The sequence below is a fragment of the Ascaphus truei genome, chromosome 7 (assembly GCF_040206685.1).
Source record: "Ascaphus truei isolate aAscTru1 chromosome 7, aAscTru1.hap1, whole genome shotgun sequence".
Classification (NCBI taxonomy): domain Eukaryota; kingdom Metazoa; phylum Chordata; class Amphibia; order Anura; family Ascaphidae; genus Ascaphus; species Ascaphus truei.
The window spans coordinates 25,720,480-25,738,859 of record NC_134489.1 but is presented as its reverse complement, the minus strand read 5'-3'; the positions used below and the strand labels follow the sequence as shown (position 1 = coordinate 25,738,859).

The 18,380-nt window shown below is 48.6% G+C and overlaps 9 non-coding genes and 1 pseudogene across 9 annotated transcripts; all 10 read right to left on the bottom strand.

Annotated features, from left to right (window-relative positions):
- Positions 1-1,737: 1,737 nt before the first annotated feature.
- On the bottom strand, positions 1,738-1,928 carry LOC142500502 (U2 spliceosomal RNA). The gene has a single exon (XR_012803055.1). It is a non-coding gene; the product is annotated as a U2 spliceosomal RNA (small nuclear RNA).
- An 823-nt stretch (positions 1,929-2,751) lies between these two features.
- LOC142500501 (U2 spliceosomal RNA) lies at positions 2,752-2,942 on the bottom strand. Its single transcript, XR_012803054.1, has one exon. It is a non-coding gene; the product is annotated as a U2 spliceosomal RNA (small nuclear RNA).
- An 823-nt stretch (positions 2,943-3,765) lies between these two features.
- Positions 3,766-3,956, bottom strand: LOC142500500 (U2 spliceosomal RNA). The gene has a single exon (XR_012803053.1). It is a non-coding gene; the product is annotated as a U2 spliceosomal RNA (small nuclear RNA).
- An 823-nt stretch (positions 3,957-4,779) lies between these two features.
- Positions 4,780-4,970, bottom strand: LOC142500498 (U2 spliceosomal RNA). The gene has a single exon (XR_012803052.1). It is a non-coding gene; the product is annotated as a U2 spliceosomal RNA (small nuclear RNA).
- An 823-nt stretch (positions 4,971-5,793) lies between these two features.
- On the bottom strand, positions 5,794-5,984 carry LOC142500496 (U2 spliceosomal RNA). The gene has a single exon (XR_012803051.1). It is a non-coding gene; the product is annotated as a U2 spliceosomal RNA (small nuclear RNA).
- An 823-nt stretch (positions 5,985-6,807) lies between these two features.
- On the bottom strand, positions 6,808-6,998 carry LOC142500495 (U2 spliceosomal RNA). Its single transcript, XR_012803050.1, has one exon. It is a non-coding gene; the product is annotated as a U2 spliceosomal RNA (small nuclear RNA).
- An 823-nt stretch (positions 6,999-7,821) lies between these two features.
- Positions 7,822-8,029, bottom strand: LOC142500052 (U2 spliceosomal RNA; annotated as a pseudogene).
- Positions 8,030-11,164: 3,135 nt separating this feature from the next.
- LOC142500494 (U2 spliceosomal RNA) lies at positions 11,165-11,355 on the bottom strand. The gene has a single exon (XR_012803049.1). It is a non-coding gene; the product is annotated as a U2 spliceosomal RNA (small nuclear RNA).
- An 823-nt stretch (positions 11,356-12,178) lies between these two features.
- On the bottom strand, positions 12,179-12,371 carry LOC142500110 (U2 spliceosomal RNA). Its single transcript, XR_012802811.1, has one exon. It is a non-coding gene; the product is annotated as a U2 spliceosomal RNA (small nuclear RNA).
- A 3,081-nt stretch (positions 12,372-15,452) lies between these two features.
- On the bottom strand, positions 15,453-15,646 carry LOC142500839 (U2 spliceosomal RNA). Its single transcript, XR_012803310.1, has one exon. It is a non-coding gene; the product is annotated as a U2 spliceosomal RNA (small nuclear RNA).
- Between the last annotated feature and the right edge of the window lie 2,734 nt (positions 15,647-18,380).

Sequence of the window (18,380 nt, the reverse complement as noted above, 5' to 3'; positions counted from 1 at the left end):
AGGAACCCCCTATTTCCTCCAATAGTAAAATTCGCCGGCGGGCTCATCACTCCTCCTACTGCGGATGCATCTTCTCTGAAACGTACCCAGAAGCGCCTTTTGCCGTTGTATACGCCATATTGATTTGTCAATTGTTGGCCTCCTTTTGCCACACTGCAATACCTCAGCAAAAATAAGTGCAGATCCTCTGTGCGTGCATATGGGTTATACATATGAATAGTCAGTGGTTTTTCTTCCATTGAAAAGCTGGGGATCACTTGAATTCCTCTCATCAGGGTATCATCCAACTTTGCTTTAAATCTTTCATAGTAGTTCAGGCAATCCTCTTGCTTGGTAAAAGTCAGATCATAGACTCCAATCCTTGGGAAGTCTTGCAGGCAAAACAATGTTTTCACAAAGTCCATTTCCAGCACCTTGAGTAAAATTTCTTGTACAACATACTTCAATCCAATTTCTTCTCTGCGTCCTTCTTCAACTTGCAACCGAATGGTATTCCTCAGGCGATCACCTTCTGCCATTTTCTGGCGATTCTATTGGTTGGGTTCAGACCCACAAAGACACATTGGATATCTCACTACACGTAGTGAGACCTCTATTGGTTGACAGTGATATCACACTCTCCAGTTACAGCGCCATCTATTGGTTGACAGTGATATTACACTCTCCAGGTACTGCGCCATCTATTGGTTAACCGTGGTATCACACTACACTTAGTGTGACCTCTATTGGTTGAAACCGGTACTACGTCCTCATGCAAATGAGCAGAACTAAAGTACTGCTGAATATTACAGCTTTTTTGTCAAAATCTGCTCAGAAATTCATCCCAGCAGCCGTTTTCACAGCCGACGCTTCTGTTATAGTGTCCAACAAGTCAGACACTACACTGGATCTTAGCCAAAAGGCCGAGAAGCGATAACCAGAAATGGGCCCCCGCCTGAGCGCCGCCCGACGGCCAGGGGCGCTACGCTTTAGGGAGAAGGGCAGAGGGAGCCGCTGGCTGCCCGCTCGCCTCCTCCCCCAGCAGGCCTGCCTCCAGTCCCTCCGCTCCTCCCGACACAGCCCCGGGGAGTCTATGCAGCAGCGGCGGCGACGACGACGACGGATGCAAAAGCCAAAGACTTTCTATGGAGTAAAGAAAAGCAGCCGCACACACTGCTGGGGGGCCCGCATGGCCAGCAAACAGCCAAAAAGGCACATGCTTCCAGTTCTTTTTCCGGCACCAGGCTTCGTCTGCTTATTTGCATAGGAACCGCCCACTTTTTCTCTGCTAGCCGACTCGTCCGGGCTGCCATGAAACTCAGGCAGCAAGCATGCAAGCAGCCAGTGGCTGGGCTTTTCAGTTCAGGTCATTTCAGCCAGCCAGCCATTGTGACAAGAAGCCAGCAAGTCAAGGCATTTGCTGCTTGCTGCTTGCTGCTTGCTGCTGCAGTGTTTGCTATGCAGGCTATTTGGATACAGCTTCAACAGGAGTTTCTTAGGCATCTGCTCGTTCGGACTGAATTAGGCTAGGCAGCAGGCGGCACTCCTGCTCCATGCGAGGAGGAGCTGAAAAGAAAAGAAAGTAAGAAGCCACGCAAAAGAGCAAACAAGACACAGCAAAAAGAAGGAGGCTTTATTTTGTCGTCATTTCATCTTCTTCTTTCTTTGCAAAAGAAAGAGCCAAAAATGCATGTTTGTTTTTTTTCTGTCAGACAGTCATTTGTTTCTATTTTTTGATACAAGCCAAATATCCCCAAAGGGAAGTGCACCGGTCCTGGAGGTACTGCAATACCAGGTCAATGCGTGGAGTGGACAGAGCAAGCTCTTCTTCCATCTCCCTGTTCTAAAAATCCATTTAATATATGGTCCCCAGATAGGGGACGTATCAGATATTAAACTGATAAGAACAGATACTACACTTGATCTTAGCCAAAAGGCCGAGAAGCGATAACCAGAAATGGGCCCCCGCCTGAGCGCCGCCCGACGGCCAGGGGCGCTACGCTTTAGGGAGAAGGGCAGAGGGAGCCGCTGGCTGCCCGCTCGCCTCCTCCCCCAGCAGGCCTGCCTCCAGTCCCTCCGCTCCTCCCGACACAGCCCCGGGGAGTCTATGCAGCAGCGGCGGCGACGACGACGACGGATGCAAAAGCCAAAGACTTTCTATGGAGTAAAGAAAAGCAGCCGCACACACTGCTGGGGGGCCCGCATGGCCAGCAAACAGCCAAAAAGGCACATGCTTCCAGTTCTTTTTCCGGCACCAGGCTTCGTCTGCTTATTTGCATAGGAACCGCCCACTTTTTCTCTGCTAGCCGACTCGTCCGGGCTGCCATGAAACTCAGGCAGCAAGCATGCAAGCAGCCAGTGGCTGGGCTTTTCAGTTCAGGTCATTTCAGCCAGCCAGCCATTGTGACAAGAAGCCAGCAAGTCAAGGCATTTGCTGCTTGCTGCTTGCTGCTTGCTGCTGCAGTGTTTGCTATGCAGGCTATTTGGATACAGCTTCAACAGGAGTTTCTTAGGCATCTGCTCGTTCGGACTGAATTAGGCTAGGCAGCAGGCGGCACTCCTGCTCCATGCGAGGAGGAGCTGAAAAGAAAAGAAAGTAAGAAGCCACGCAAAAGAGCAAACAAGACACAGCAAAAAGAAGGAGGCTTTATTTTGTCGTCATTTCATCTTCTTCTTTCTTTGCAAAAGAAAGAGCCAAAAATGCATGTTTGTTTTTTTTCTGTCAGACAGTCATTTGTTTCTATTTTTTGATACAAGCCAAATATCCCCAAAGGGAAGTGCACCGGTCCTGGAGGTACTGCAATACCAGGTCAATGCGTGGAGTGGACAGAGCAAGCTCTTCTTCCATCTCCCTGTTCTAAAAATCCATTTAATATATGGTCCCCAGATAGGGGACGTATCAGATATTAAACTGATAAGAACAGATACTACACTTGATCTTAGCCAAAAGGCCGAGAAGCGATAACCAGAAATGGGCCCCCGCCTGAGCGCCGCCCGACGGCCAGGGGCGCTACGCTTTAGGGAGAAGGGCAGAGGGAGCCGCTGGCTGCCCGCTCGCCTCCTCCCCCAGCAGGCCTGCCTCCAGTCCCTCCGCTCCTCCCGACACAGCCCCGGGGAGTCTATGCAGCAGCGGCGGCGACGACGACGACGGATGCAAAAGCCAAAGACTTTCTATGGAGTAAAGAAAAGCAGCCGCACACACTGCTGGGGGGCCCGCATGGCCAGCAAACAGCCAAAAAGGCACATGCTTCCAGTTCTTTTTCCGGCACCAGGCTTCGTCTGCTTATTTGCATAGGAACCGCCCACTTTTTCTCTGCTAGCCGACTCGTCCGGGCTGCCATGAAACTCAGGCAGCAAGCATGCAAGCAGCCAGTGGCTGGGCTTTTCAGTTCAGGTCATTTCAGCCAGCCAGCCATTGTGACAAGAAGCCAGCAAGTCAAGGCATTTGCTGCTTGCTGCTTGCTGCTTGCTGCTGCAGTGTTTGCTATGCAGGCTATTTGGATACAGCTTCAACAGGAGTTTCTTAGGCATCTGCTCGTTCGGACTGAATTAGGCTAGGCAGCAGGCGGCACTCCTGCTCCATGCGAGGAGGAGCTGAAAAGAAAAGAAAGTAAGAAGCCACGCAAAAGAGCAAACAAGACACAGCAAAAAGAAGGAGGCTTTATTTTGTCGTCATTTCATCTTCTTCTTTCTTTGCAAAAGAAAGAGCCAAAAATGCATGTTTGTTTTTTTTCTGTCAGACAGTCATTTGTTTCTATTTTTTGATACAAGCCAAATATCCCCAAAGGGAAGTGCACCGGTCCTGGAGGTACTGCAATACCAGGTCAATGCGTGGAGTGGACAGAGCAAGCTCTTCTTCCATCTCCCTGTTCTAAAAATCCATTTAATATATGGTCCCCAGATAGGGGACGTATCAGATATTAAACTGATAAGAACAGATACTACACTTGATCTTAGCCAAAAGGCCGAGAAGCGATAACCAGAAATGGGCCCCCGCCTGAGCGCCGCCCGACGGCCAGGGGCGCTACGCTTTAGGGAGAAGGGCAGAGGGAGCCGCTGGCTGCCCGCTCGCCTCCTCCCCCAGCAGGCCTGCCTCCAGTCCCTCCGCTCCTCCCGACACAGCCCCGGGGAGTCTATGCAGCAGCGGCGGCGACGACGACGACGGATGCAAAAGCCAAAGACTTTCTATGGAGTAAAGAAAAGCAGCCGCACACACTGCTGGGGGGCCCGCATGGCCAGCAAACAGCCAAAAAGGCACATGCTTCCAGTTCTTTTTCCGGCACCAGGCTTCGTCTGCTTATTTGCATAGGAACCGCCCACTTTTTCTCTGCTAGCCGACTCGTCCGGGCTGCCATGAAACTCAGGCAGCAAGCATGCAAGCAGCCAGTGGCTGGGCTTTTCAGTTCAGGTCATTTCAGCCAGCCAGCCATTGTGACAAGAAGCCAGCAAGTCAAGGCATTTGCTGCTTGCTGCTTGCTGCTTGCTGCTGCAGTGTTTGCTATGCAGGCTATTTGGATACAGCTTCAACAGGAGTTTCTTAGGCATCTGCTCGTTCGGACTGAATTAGGCTAGGCAGCAGGCGGCACTCCTGCTCCATGCGAGGAGGAGCTGAAAAGAAAAGAAAGTAAGAAGCCACGCAAAAGAGCAAACAAGACACAGCAAAAAGAAGGAGGCTTTATTTTGTCGTCATTTCATCTTCTTCTTTCTTTGCAAAAGAAAGAGCCAAAAATGCATGTTTGTTTTTTTTCTGTCAGACAGTCATTTGTTTCTATTTTTTGATACAAGCCAAATATCCCCAAAGGGAAGTGCACCGGTCCTGGAGGTACTGCAATACCAGGTCAATGCGTGGAGTGGACAGAGCAAGCTCTTCTTCCATCTCCCTGTTCTAAAAATCCATTTAATATATGGTCCCCAGATAGGGGACGTATCAGATATTAAACTGATAAGAACAGATACTACACTTGATCTTAGCCAAAAGGCCGAGAAGCGATAACCAGAAATGGGCCCCCGCCTGAGCGCCGCCCGACGGCCAGGGGCGCTACGCTTTAGGGAGAAGGGCAGAGGGAGCCGCTGGCTGCCCGCTCGCCTCCTCCCCCAGCAGGCCTGCCTCCAGTCCCTCCGCTCCTCCCGACACAGCCCCGGGGAGTCTATGCAGCAGCGGCGGCGACGACGACGACGGATGCAAAAGCCAAAGACTTTCTATGGAGTAAAGAAAAGCAGCCGCACACACTGCTGGGGGGCCCGCATGGCCAGCAAACAGCCAAAAAGGCACATGCTTCCAGTTCTTTTTCCGGCACCAGGCTTCGTCTGCTTATTTGCATAGGAACCGCCCACTTTTTCTCTGCTAGCCGACTCGTCCGGGCTGCCATGAAACTCAGGCAGCAAGCATGCAAGCAGCCAGTGGCTGGGCTTTTCAGTTCAGGTCATTTCAGCCAGCCAGCCATTGTGACAAGAAGCCAGCAAGTCAAGGCATTTGCTGCTTGCTGCTTGCTGCTTGCTGCTGCAGTGTTTGCTATGCAGGCTATTTGGATACAGCTTCAACAGGAGTTTCTTAGGCATCTGCTCGTTCGGACTGAATTAGGCTAGGCAGCAGGCGGCACTCCTGCTCCATGCGAGGAGGAGCTGAAAAGAAAAGAAAGTAAGAAGCCACGCAAAAGAGCAAACAAGACACAGCAAAAAGAAGGAGGCTTTATTTTGTCGTCATTTCATCTTCTTCTTTCTTTGCAAAAGAAAGAGCCAAAAATGCATGTTTGTTTTTTTTCTGTCAGACAGTCATTTGTTTCTATTTTTTGATACAAGCCAAATATCCCCAAAGGGAAGTGCACCGGTCCTGGAGGTACTGCAATACCAGGTCAATGCGTGGAGTGGACAGAGCAAGCTCTTCTTCCATCTCCCTGTTCTAAAAATCCATTTAATATATGGTCCCCAGATAGGGGACGTATCAGATATTAAACTGATAAGAACAGATACTACACTTGATCTTAGCCAAAAGGCCGAGAAGCGATAACCAGAAATGGGCCCCCGCCTGAGCGCCGCCCGACGGCCAGGGGCGCTACGCTTTAGGGAGAAGGGCAGAGGGAGCCGCTGGCTGCCCGCTCGCCTCCTCCCCCAGCAGGCCTGCCTCCAGTCCCTCCGCTCCTCCCGACACAGCCCCGGGGAGTCTATGCAGCAGCGGCGGCGACGACGACGACGGATGCAAAAGCCAAAGACTTTCTATGGAGTAAAGAAAAGCAGCCGCACACACTGCTGGGGGGCCCGCATGGCCAGCAAACAGCCAAAAAGGCACATGCTTCCAGTTCTTTTTCCGGCACCAGGCTTCGTCTGCTTATTTGCATAGGAACCGCCCACTTTTTCTCTGCTAGCCGACTCGTCCGGGCTGCCATGAAACTCAGGCAGCAAGCATGCAAGCAGCCAGTGGCTGGGCTTTTCAGTTCAGGTCATTTCAGCCAGCCAGCCATTGTGACAAGAAGCCAGCAAGTCAAGGCATTTGCTGCTTGCTGCTTGCTGCTTGCTGCTGCAGTGTTTGCTATGCAGGCTATTTGGATACAGCTTCAACAGGAGTTTCTTAGGCATCTGCTCGTTCGGACTGAATTAGGCTAGGCAGCAGGCGGCACTCCTGCTCCATGCGAGGAGGAGCTGAAAAGAAAAGAAAGTAAGAAGCCACGCAAAAGAGCAAACAAGACACAGCAAAAAGAAGGAGGCTTTATTTTGTCGTCATTTCATCTTCTTCTTTCTTTGCAAAAGAAAGAGCCAAAAATGCATGTTTGTTTTTTTTCTGTCAGACAGTCATTTGTTTCTATTTTTTGATACAAGCCAAATATCCCCAAAGGGAAGTGCACCGGTCCTGGAGGTACTGCAATACCAGGTCAATGCGTGGAGTGGACAGAGCAAGCTCTTCTTCCATCTCCCTGTTCTAAAAATCCATTTAATATATGGTCCCCAGATAGGGGACGTATCAGATATTAAACTGATAAGAACAGATACTACACTTGATCTTAGCCAAAAGGCCGAGAAGCGATAACCAGAAATGGGCCCCCGCCTGAGCGCCGCCCGACGGCCAGGGGCGCTACGCTTTAGGGAGAAGGGCAGAGGGAGCCGCTGGCTGCCCGCTCGCCTCCTCCCCCAGCAGGCCTGCCTCCAGTCCCTCCGCTCCTCCCGACACAGCCCCGGGGAGTCTATGCAGCAGCGGCGGCGACGACGACGACGGATGCAAAAGCCAAAGACTTTCTATGGAGTAAAGAAAAGCAGCCGCACACACTGCTGGGGGGCCCGCATGGCCAGCAAACAGCCAAAAAGGCACATGCTTCCAGTTCTTTTTCCGGCACCAGGCTTCGTCTGCTTATTTGCATAGGAACCGCCCACTTTTTCTCTGCTAGCCGACTCGTCCGGGCTGCCATGAAACTCAGGCAGCAAGCATGCAAGCAGCCAGTGGCTGGGCTTTTCAGTTCAGGTCATTTCAGCCAGCCAGCCATTGTGACAAGAAGCCAGCAAGTCAAGGCATTTGCTGCTTGCTGCTTGCTGCTTGCTGCTGCAGTGTTTGCTATGCAGGCTATTTGGATACAGCTTCAACAGGAGTTTCTTAGGCATCTGCTCGTTCGGACTGAATTAGGCTAGGCAGCAGGCGGCACTCCTGCTCCATGCGAGGAGGAGCTGAAAAGAAAAGAAAGTAAGAAGCCACGCAAAAGAGCAAACAAGACACAGCAAAAAGAAGGAGGCTTTATTTTGTCGTCATTTCATCTTCTTCTTTCTTTGCAAAAGAAAGAGCCAAAAATGCATGTTTGTTTTTTTTCTGTCAGACAGTCATTTGTTTCTATTTTTTGATACAAGCCAAATATCCCCAAAGGGAAGTGCACCGGTCCTGGAGGTACTGCAATACCAGGTCAATGCGTGGAGTGGACAGAGCAAGCTCTTCTTCCATCTCCCTGTTCTAAAAATCCATTTAATATATGGTCCCCAGATAGGGGACGTATCAGATATTAAACTGATAAGAACAGATTTTTTTTTGTTTTTAAATGTTTATTCACATTTCATTGATTTACAAAACAGTAAATAATAAGCTTTTCAGACAATAACAAAAACAATTACATCTCAGGAAACTTTACAAAAAACTACATCATATTCAAAAAAACCTCTGCATATAATAACATCAAAACTTTTGTCCCTTACATACATTAAGCCCCGACAATAATATTCATCCAAAAACACCAGTCTTCACATCCTGTACAACAAAACCCAAACTTTAGAAACGTTCCTTCCATAAGGAACATTTACATTCCATAATTTCACATATATCCCTTTCTCTTAAATACATTTCCTGCAAGCAATAAATACTTGACACTTTTACATTTCATACAAACAAAGACATAAATTCCATTCAATATTTTCTTCTGTTACTTTTCAGTACACTCTTTACTTACTTTACACAAAAAGATTGTCAAAATATTTTTTTAATCACTCCAAACCACTCCTGGTCTATACCTATTCACCTCATATATTTATTCCTTTACATAAGCATCAATTAATTTTCTCCTTAAACGAAATATGCCTTTCTTTAATTGCTCGTCATTACAAAAATAACTCCACGATTCTGCATTCTCTGCTCCCCACTGGAATACTTTTTCTATTCTCTCCACCTTTTCCCTTTTCTCTTCCTTTTCCCTTGCCTCCTCCTCCTCAGACATACTCACTTCTTCACTCTCTTCCTCCTCCACAGACACCCTCTCTTCCTCCTCCTCCTCCTCCTCCACCAAAACACCCTCTTCCTCTGGAACCAGCTCCCTCTCCTTCCCACTATCCTGCCCACAGTTCTCAAACTCCCTTTCCTCCTCCTGAACACTGATTTCTTCCTCCCCCACACTGTCCCCTTTTCCTTCATCTTTATCTACACCCACACCTAAAGAATCCTTCTCTATTCTTTGCTGACTCCTCTCTCCTTCCCTCTCTTCCTCCCTATATTCCTGTCCACTGTCCTCTCTCTCCTCCTCTCCACTATCTTGTACACCATCCTCAGTCTCACTTTCCACCTCCTGCACACTGACATCTTCAAAATATACCTCACAGTGCTTGACCCCTAAAACAATCTCTATAGAATCAGGTATTGCACATGGCTTTTCTAACTCCGTCTCACTTGCCATACTGTCCCCCTCACTTTCCCCCTCTTTTCCCCTTCCATCCTCATTAACATACCCTATATTCTCCCCATCTTTTCCCATATCAACCCTTCTCTGTACACCAACATCGTATTCCCTTCTCGCACCATCAAAGTTTCCACACGATTTTTGTGTCTTTGTATTCCCTTTCTTGGGGCACTTGCGTGCCAAATGTCCCGGCTCTGCACAAAAGACACATCTTTTACTCTCACAGCACTTGGCTGCCATATGTCCTTTTTTCCCACAGTTCCAACAACGAACATCAAAAAACTGTCCTGAAAAGTTCAAAACCCCCCTATTCCTGCCAATGCAGAAACTTGCAGGAGGGTGTAGCATTCCTCTGTCACCGTCTGGGTCCAATCTGAAGCGGACCCAGAACTTCCTTCTCCCGTTAAACAGTCCATACTTGTTCTTGATTTCTGCTCCGCCTCTAACTGTTTCACAAAAGCGGGCCAAAAAGTTCTCAATGTCCTCTTTCATGACATAAACATTGAACATCTGTACAATCACCGCCTTCTCCTGCTGTAGAAATCTCGGTATCACTTTGATTCCTCTCATCCTTGGGGAACCTGCTGCCACAACACATCGGTCGTATACCACTTGGCATTCTCGCTCGTCTTTCAGCGTCAAGTCAAAGATTCCCATCTTCAAAAACTCCTGCAGGCAAAAGATTCGTTCAGGATCCACTTCCAACCCCTCAAATAGGATTTCCTCCACGATGTATTCCACACCACCACTGCTTCGTCTGCACTCATCCAGCTGAAACCGAATGCAGTTCCTCTCGTTTGCGTAGTCCGCCATCTTTATCCTCGTCCTCGTCTCTCCAACACCAACTCAAGATCTGGTGCGGCGCCCTAATAGCAGCAGGTGGGTTTAGCCAGTCACGGCGATCCCACCAGGCAAAGGCACCGGCCCATCACTCTCTTGCTTGCTTGTCCGCCTCTGTCCAATCCGGCCGTCCAGGATCAGGTGCGACGCCCCTAAAGCAGCATGAGGGTTTAGTTCCTGGGGAACGATCCCTCAAGGCCAAGGCGCCGGCCCCTCTCCTTCTCTCTCTCCTGATCGCCTCCCGTGCTCGAGTTAGCGTGACTCCCTCATAGCAGCATGGGTCTTAAGCTCCCCAGGAAGCGATGACCCAAGGCCAAGGAGTCACAGACTCAGCGCAACCTCTCAGCCCAGACACTTGATCTGAGCCAAAAGGCCGAGAAGCGATAACCAGAAATGGGCCCCCGCCTGAGCGCCGCCCGACGGCCAGGGGCGCTACGCTTTAGGGAGAAGGGCAGAGGGAGCCGCTGGCTGCCCGCTCGCCTCCTCCCCCAGCAGGCCTGCCTCCAGTCCCTCCGCTCCTCCCGACACAGCCCCGGGGAGTCTATGCAGCAGCGGCGGCGACGACGACGACGGATGCAAAAGCCAAAGACTTTCTATGGAGTAAAGAAAAGCAGCCGCACACACTGCTGGGGGGCCCGCATGGCCAGCAAACAGCCAAAAAGGCACATGCTTCCAGTTCTTTTTCCGGCACCAGGCTTCGTCTGCTTATTTGCATAGGAACCGCCCACTTTTTCTCTGCTAGCCGACTCGTCCGGGCTGCCATGAAACTCAGGCAGCAAGCATGCAAGCAGCCAGTGGCTGGGCTTTTCAGTTCAGGTCATTTCAGCCAGCCAGCCATTGTGACAAGAAGCCAGCAAGTCAAGGCATTTGCTGCTTGCTGCTTGCTGCTTGCTGCTGCAGTGTTTGCTATGCAGGCTATTTGGATACAGCTTCAACAGGAGTTTCTTAGGCATCTGCTCGTTCGGACTGAATTAGGCTAGGCAGCAGGCGGCACTCCTGCTCCATGCGAGGAGGAGCTGAAAAGAAAAGAAAGTAAGAAGCCACGCAAAAGAGCAAACAAGACACAGCAAAAAGAAGGAGGCTTTATTTTGTCGTCATTTCATCTTCTTCTTTCTTTGCAAAAGAAAGAGCCAAAAATGCATGTTTGTTTTTTTTCTGTCAGACAGTCATTTGTTTCTATTTTTTGATACAAGCCAAATATCCCCAAAGGGAAGTGCACCGGTCCTGGAGGTACTGCAATACCAGGTCAATGCGTGGAGTGGACAGAGCAAGCTCTTCTTCCATCTCCCTGTTCTAAAAATCCATTTAATATATGGTCCCCAGATAGGGGACGTATCAGATATTAAACTGATAAGAACAGATACTACACTTGATCTTAGCCAAAAGGCCGAGAAGCGATAACCAGAAATGGGCCCCCGCCTGAGCGCCGCCCGACGGCCAGGGGCGCTACGCTTTAGGGAGAAGGGCAGAGGGAGCCGCTGGCTGCCCGCTCGCCTCCTCCCCCAGCAGGCCTGCCTCCAGTCCCTCCGCTCCTCCCGACACAGCCCCGGGGAGTCTATGCAGCAGCGGCGGCGACGACGACGACGGATGCAAAAGCCAAAGACTTTCTATGGAGTAAAGAAAAGCAGCCGCACACACTGCTGGGGGGCCCGCATGGCCAGCAAACAGCCAAAAAGGCACATGCTTCCAGTTCTTTTTCCGGCACCAGGCTTCGTCTGCTTATTTGCATAGGAACCGCCCACTTTTTCTCTGCTAGCCGACTCGTCCGGGCTGCCATGAAACTCAGGCAGCAAGCATGCAAGCAGCCAGTGGCTGGGCTTTTCAGTTCAGGTCATTTCAGCCAGCCAGCCATTGTGACAAGAAGCCAGCAAGTCAAGGCATTTGCTGCTTGCTGCTTGCTGCTTGCTGCTGCAGTGTTTGCTATGCAGGCTATTTGGATACAGCTTCAACAGGAGTTTCTTAGGCATCTGCTCGTTCGGACTGAATTAGGCTAGGCAGCAGGCGGCACTCCTGCTCCATGCGAGGAGGAGCTGAAAAGAAAAGAAAGTAAGAAGCCACGCAAAAGAGCAAACAAGACACAGCAAAAAGAAGGAGGCTTTATTTTGTCGTCATTTCATCTTCTTCTTTCTTTGCAAAAGAAAGAGCCAAAAATGCATGTTTGTTTTTTTTCTGTCAGACAGTCATTTGTTTCTATTTTTTGATACAAGCCAAATATCCCCAAAGGGAAGTGCACCGGTCCTGGAGGTACTGCAATACCAGGTCAATGCGTGGAGTGGACAGAGCAAGCTCTTCTTCCATCTCCCTGTTCTAAAAATCCATTTAATATATGGTCCCCAGATAGGGGACGTATCAGATATTAAACTGATAAGAACAGATTTTTTTTTTTTTTTTTTTATTTGCATATTTGAAAAATATACAATTTGACATTTTTGTTTTACATTTTCTTTTTGAACAAAAATTATATAATAAAAATTATTTCTTTCATAACTTTCCAAAAGAAATTCTCAATTACTTCATACATGAAAATTCAAAATACATTCTAATTTCCAAAAACTTCTCCCATATATTTACCGAACCCATTACATCCTTTCTATTTCATTTATATTTCTATTTTTACCCTTACTTTCCCAAGAAATACATTCTACTCATCCCACTTTCCTTCTACTTTTCCATCACATATTATTTTTATATTCTTTCATTACATTTTCTTTTCCTTTTTCTTCTTAATTTCTTTACATAATATCATACCTCTACTTCTTTATTAAACCTCCTTTCTTTACTTTTGCTTATTTTCTCTGCTTATTTCTTAACATTACTAAAATTTCCCACATTCCTCCTCTTTAGTTTTTCCAAACCATCCCATATATATTACATTTTTCATAATTTCCAAACAAACAAATAACACTATTACATTTTGTTACTTCACAACACATTCCCATTTTTCTCTACTTTTCCATACCCCACTAATCCAAAAAAACTTCAAATTCCATAACAACCGTTTCATTCCATATATGCAATTTTCCCTTCCATTATTTTAAACAAAACCCCATCTTTTCCCTTTAAACCTCTCTATCCTTCCTCTTAGATTTTGCACGCCAAGCTAGAAATAAATCACCTAGAACTTCTCTTACTTTATCTTCTCCTCTTCCTATCCCCTGATGAGCCTTAACCCATGCTTCAGCATCCTCTATTTCCTTTTGAAACATTTCTATCATTTTTTTCAGTTTCTCCTTAAAAGGCCTCGTATCTTCTGATTCCACAACAGGTCCCAATGGGTCTAACTTGCTTCTCCAATCATTTTGCTCCCAGAACTCTAACTTTTCCTCCCCATTCCCTTCGTCACTACCTTCCATTTCCTCCCCAGACACACTTTCTTCCTCCTCCTCCTCCTCCTCCAACACACTCTCTTCCTCTTCCTCTGCCCTATACTCATTACTACTATCCTCCTTCTCCTCCCCACTATCCTGTCCACTACTCTCAGACTCACTTTCTACCTTCTGCACACTAATTTCCTCCTCCCCCATACTGTCACCCTTCCCTTCATCCATACTGTCCCCCTTTCCTTTATCTTCTTCGTCTACATCACTAAACTGTCTTCCCCTATCCCCCTTCTTCTCCCTTTGCTGACACTGTTCCTCCTCCAAAACATCCCCACCCCCCAAATCCAAATCTTTCTTTGTCTGACTCCTCGGATTTAACTCAGTCTTTTTTGTCCTTTGCACACAGGTTCTTTCCTGGCACTGATGCGCCAAATGTCCAGTAATTCCACAAATAAAACATCTCTTCGGCACTCTACATTCTGCTACAATATGTCCTTCCCTCGCACAATTGCGGCATATCACTCCCAAAGGCTGCCCTGGATACCTCAGGAAGCCCTTGTTAGTCCCGAAACAAAAACTGGCAGGGGGGTGCATCACGCCCCCTGTACTCCCCTCATTTAGTCTGAAACGTACTCTATACGATCTCTCTCCATTGAATATTCCGTATGAGTTTTTCCTTTTCACACCACCACCCACCACATAACAAAAACTTCTCAAAAAAGTCTCAATTTCTTCTTCCTTCACAAAAGCATTGAAAACATGTACCATCATGGTGCATTCTCCTAGCAAAAAGCTCGGTACAGCTCGGATACCCATCCTCTTCAAGTCGCTTACTCTCTCCTTACATCTCACGTAAGCTCTTGCACATTCCTCTTCTTCAATAAATGATACGTCGTAATAGCCCTGGCGCTGGAACGCCTGCAGGCAGACGACCTCCACGATGTTCACCTCCAGCATCGCCCTCAAGACATCCTCCACGATGACGCTGAGTCTCACACGCCATCTCTCCGACTCTGCCACCAGAAACCTGATGGTATTCTTTATGCAGGTCTCACTCTCCATCTTCCTCATCTTCCGTCAATCCGTCAAAACCGGCCGTCCAGGATTAGGTGCGGCGCCCCTAAAGCAGCATGAGGGTTTAGTTCCTGGGGAACGATCCCTCAAGGCCAAGGCGCCGGCCCCTCTCCTTCTCTCTCTCCTGATCGCCTCCCGTGCTCGAGTTAGCGTGACTCCCTCATAGCAGCATGGGTCTTAAGCTCCCCAGGAAGCGATGACCCAAGGCCAAGGAGTCACAGACTCAGCGCAACCTCTCAGCCCAGACACTTGATCTGAGCCAAAAGGCCGAGAAGCGATAACCAGAAATGGGCCCCCGCCTGAGCGCCGCCCGACGGCCAGGGGCGCTACGCTTTAGGGAGAAGGGCAGAGGGAGCCGCTGGCTGCCCGCTCGCCTCCTCCCCCAGCAGGCCTGCCTCCAGTCCCTCCGCTCCTCCCGACACAGCCCCGGGGAGTCTATGCAGCAGCGGCGGCGACGACGACGACGGATGCAAAAGCCAAAGACTTTCTATGGAGTAAAGAAAAGCAGCCGCACACACTGCTGGGGGGCCCGCATGGCCAGCAAACAGCCAAAAAGGCACATGCTTCCAGTTCTTTTTCCGGCACCAGGCTTCGTCTGCTTATTTGCATAGGAACCGCCCACTTTTTCTCTGCTAGCCGACTCGTCCGGGCTGCCATGAAACTCAGGCAGCAAGCATGCAAGCAGCCAGTGGCTGGGCTTTTCAGTTCAGGTCATTTCAGCCAGCCAGCCATTGTGACAAGAAGCCAGCAAGTCAAGGCATTTGCTGCTTGCTGCTTGCTGCTTGCTGCTGCAGTGTTTGCTATGCAGGCTATTTGGATACAGCTTCAACAGGAGTTTCTTAGGCATCTGCTCGTTCGGACTGAATTAGGCTAGGCAGCAGGCGGCACTCCTGCTCCATGCGAGGAGGAGCTGAAAAGAAAAGAAAGTAAGAAGCCACGCAAAAGAGCAAACAAGACACAGCAAAAAGAAGGAGGCTTTATTTTGTCGTCATTTCATCTTCTTCTTTCTTTGCAAAAGAAAGAGCCAAAAATGCATGTTTGTTTTTTTTCTGTCAGACAGTCATTTGTTTCTATTTTTTGATACAAGCCAAATATCCCCAAAGGGAAGTGCACCGGTCCTGGAGGTACTGCAATACCAGGTCAATGCGTGGAGTGGACAGAGCAAGCTCTTCTTCCATCTCCCTGTTCTAAAAATCCATTTAATATATGGTCCCCAGATAGGGGACGTATCAGATATTAAACTGATAAGAACAGATTTTGTTTTCCATAGTAATTTTTATTTGCGACAAAAGTAAAATTGTTACAGAAATATCAGAGAAATCATTGTTGATTAGCACATAATACAGTCATCTCATTCAAAAAACAAATAATTTTACAGAACAAAAAAGGAATTTTTCTAACAAACAAATAATAAGTTTACTCCTTTGCATAACTCATATGTTTCTACATCACTCCCTTTATAGATTCCTCTCCTCTATTTATAACCCCCATACGTATAACTTGATCTTACATAATTGTCTGGGTATTTCTTGTGAAACGCTTCTAGGTAACCCCCAAAATCCTTACTTGAAGACTGTGCTCTTTTAATAATTACTTCATTTTGTAACCAGTCTATCTGCTTCTCTGTAGTTTGTCCCCTCAGTTCTGCTCGGACCACGTATAACCAAAAGGTTTTGTTTCCCACCTTCTTCTCAACCTCCTCCAATTTCTCCCCTAAGGCTTTTTCCCTTTGCGTCTCTCCTCTTGGCATGGTCCCCTGCACCCTTGTACTAAGTGCATTGCCCTTCTCCTTACTCTCGCTTCCGCTTGTTCCACTTGCTTGTCTTTGCAAATTGCTTTCCTTCCCTTTTTGCTTTGGATCACCTTCCCAACTTTTTTGAGAGGATGAGCTATCACTCTCACTTTCTACTATTTTCAGTTTTCTATATGCTACCTTCTCCTTCTTTTGTTCTACTACTCCTCCCTGCTCTGGTCTGCGTTTTAGTGCTCTTTTTTCTGCCGCAGACAGCTCCATTGCCTCTTCCTGAATTTCCTGACTCTTTCCCATCCCCTCCTCTACGCTCTTCTTTCTAGCTTCCTCCTCCAACATTGCTTCTCCCTCCCCTCCTTCACTCTCACTCCTACTTGTCCCTACCACTTTTCTTTTGGGAATAGCTGTTATCTCTCTTTTCTCTACCTTATTACTCACATCTACTGCACTTTTTTTCCCACTTTCACTTTCCGAGGAGGATAATCCTACCCAATCACTCTCACTAGTACTTAGCTCTGCTACCCCTGGTACTTTTAACTCCGGTTCCCCAAGGGTTAACACCAACGTTTCCATTACTCCTTTTTCCCTTTTTTCTTTTAAAACCATCCCACCCTCCCCTTCACATAATGAACCTTTTTCCCCTCTCTTCATTTCAATAGTTTCCAAATCCCCCAGGTCCACTTGTAAGCTTTCCATGGGACTCACAACTTCCAAAGCCTCTTGTATTTCTACTTTCTCTGCCCAGTTGTGACTTTGTTCTCCCTCCTCCCTCCCCCCTTTTTTGCATTCCATCGGACTCTGAACCTCCTGACTTTGAAGGGGTAAATCTGTCTGCATAAATTCAGGGGTCTCTTCCACCTCTGTCCCCTCTTTTCTTTGTTGTTGCACTATACCCTCCCCCCTTTGTCCATCGATTAACCCCAATTCTATAGTTCCTGCAGATTCTGACTCCTCTGCCCTTGCTGTCTGAGCATATGTCCTTTGAGGGCATTTACGAGAGAGATGCCCCCTCTCTCCACATAAGTCGCATTTTTTGGCAACTTTGCAGTTTGCTGCCGTGTGTCCCTCCTCATTACAATTGCGGCATACCACCCCTTTCTTCTCACAAGTCTCTCTTGTATGTCCGTAACAAAAACAATGTCTACAAAAAAGGGGTTGTCCCGGATAATTCAGGAAGCCCCGGTCTCCTCCGATGCTGAAATTTGCCGGGGGGTGCATCACGCCTCCTGCTCGTGCCGGATCAGGCCTAAACCGCACCCAAAAACGACGTTTTCCATTGAAGATTCCAAAGGGGTTTTTTAAGCAAACTCCACCCCTCACCGTCGTACAATACCTCTTCAAAAAGGCCGTTATATCTTCTGTCCGTGCAAAGGCGTTGTACATATGTACTATTAACGGCCTCTCTTCTAACATGAAGCTGGGAATGATTGTAATCCCATCCATTAACGGCATACTTGCTTTCTCTTTGCATTTCTCAAAGAAATCCCAGCACTCTTCCTCTCTCCAGAAAGTAAAGTCGTACGTCCCTTGCTTCGGAAAGTCTTGCAGGCAAAAGACGTTGGTGATGTCCCAGGCGATCAATTCTCTCAGCACTCCTTCCACGATATAGTCCAATCCAATACGGTCTCTGCAGGCCTCCTCGACAAGGAGCCGGACTGTGTTCCTCATATTAGGCCCTGACGCCATCGTCTTCCAATAAGGTCCTGGTGCGGCACCCCAAAAGCAGCAAGTGGCTTAAGCTCTTTCGAGCGATGCCACAGGGCCAAGGTGCCGGACCATCGCCTTCCCGTTGGACCTCCTGACCCAGACACTTGATCTGAGCCAAAAGGCCGAGAAGCGATAACCAGAAATGGGCCCCCGCCTGAGCGCCGCCCGACGGCCAGGGGCGCTACGCTTTAGGGAGAAGGGCAGAGGGAGCCGCTGGCTGCCCGCTCGCCTCCTCCCCCAGCAGGCCTGCCTCCAGTCCCTCCGCTCCTCCCGACACAGCCCCGGGGAGTCTATGCAGCAGCGGCGGCGACGACGACGACGGATGCAAAAGCCAAAGACTTTCTATGGAGTAAAGAAAAGCAGCCGCACACACTGCTGGGGGGCCCGCATGGCCAGCAAACAGCCAAAAAGGCACATGCTTCCAGTTCTTTTTCCGGCACCAGGCTTCGTCTGCTTATTTGCATAGGAACCGCCCACTTTTTCTCTGCTAGCCGACTCGTCCGGGCTGCCATGAAACTCAGGCAGCAAGCATGCAAGCAGCCAGTGGCTGGGCTTTTCAGTTCAGGTCATTTC